The sequence below is a fragment of the Triticum aestivum genome, chromosome 7B (genome assembly GCF_018294505.1).
Source record: "Triticum aestivum cultivar Chinese Spring chromosome 7B, IWGSC CS RefSeq v2.1, whole genome shotgun sequence".
Taxonomy (NCBI): domain Eukaryota; kingdom Viridiplantae; phylum Streptophyta; class Magnoliopsida; order Poales; family Poaceae; genus Triticum; species Triticum aestivum.
The window spans coordinates 746,250,208-746,251,116 of record NC_057813.1 but is presented as its reverse complement, the minus strand read 5'-3'; positions in this window follow the sequence as shown (position 1 = coordinate 746,251,116).

Sequence of the window (909 nt, the reverse complement as noted above, 5' to 3'; positions counted from 1 at the left end):
AGAGCGCTCGATCCCGCAAGCGGCCACTCAGGCGCCAGGTAGCCACGTCCAACTATAAATGGGAGATCACAATAATATCGATACTCCTCAATATAGGGAATTAGGAGATATGTCACGATATATGACATATTAGTCTAACACTCTCCCGCAGTCACAATTGGAGGAGAGCGGACGTTGGGACTGGACCAAAAATCCAGAAACAACGGTGATGGCAGTCCCTTCATCAAGATATCAGCGAACTGGCGAGACGAGGGAACATGGAGCACGCGGACCTGACCCATGGTGACACGATCACGAATGAGGTGTAGGTCGATCTCGATGTGTTTGGTACGTTGATGCCAAACTGAGTTTGTCGACATGTAGACGGCGTTGACGTTGTCGTAGAAGACGACCATAGCAGGAAGGGTTCGGTGAAGCTCCTGGAGAAGTTATCGAATCCAACTCGCCTCAGCTACGGCGTTGGCCACGGCGCGGTACTCGGCTGCAGCACTAGAGCGAGATACCGTGTGTTGTCGCTTGGTCGACCAGGAGATGAGGTTGTCACCGAGGTAGACACAAAAGCCTGACATGGAGCACCGAGTGTCGGGGCAGCCGGCCCAGTTGGCGTTGGTGCAGGCGATCATGGAGTGCGGCGAAGACGAGTAGAGATGAAGTCCATGAGAAAGCATGCCCTTGACATAGCGCAAGATGCGTTTGATGGCCGTAAGATGCTGCTCATGAGGGTCGTGCATATGAAGACAAACCTCCTGGACGGCATACACGATATCGGGGCGTGTAAAAGTGAGGTACGGTAGTGCCCCGACGAGGCTCCGATACTCAGTGGGATCAGCCACGGGAGTGCCGGCAGTAGCAGCAAGCTTCGGCGACGTGTCAACCGGTGTCGCGGCGGACTTGCATGCAGTCATGCCG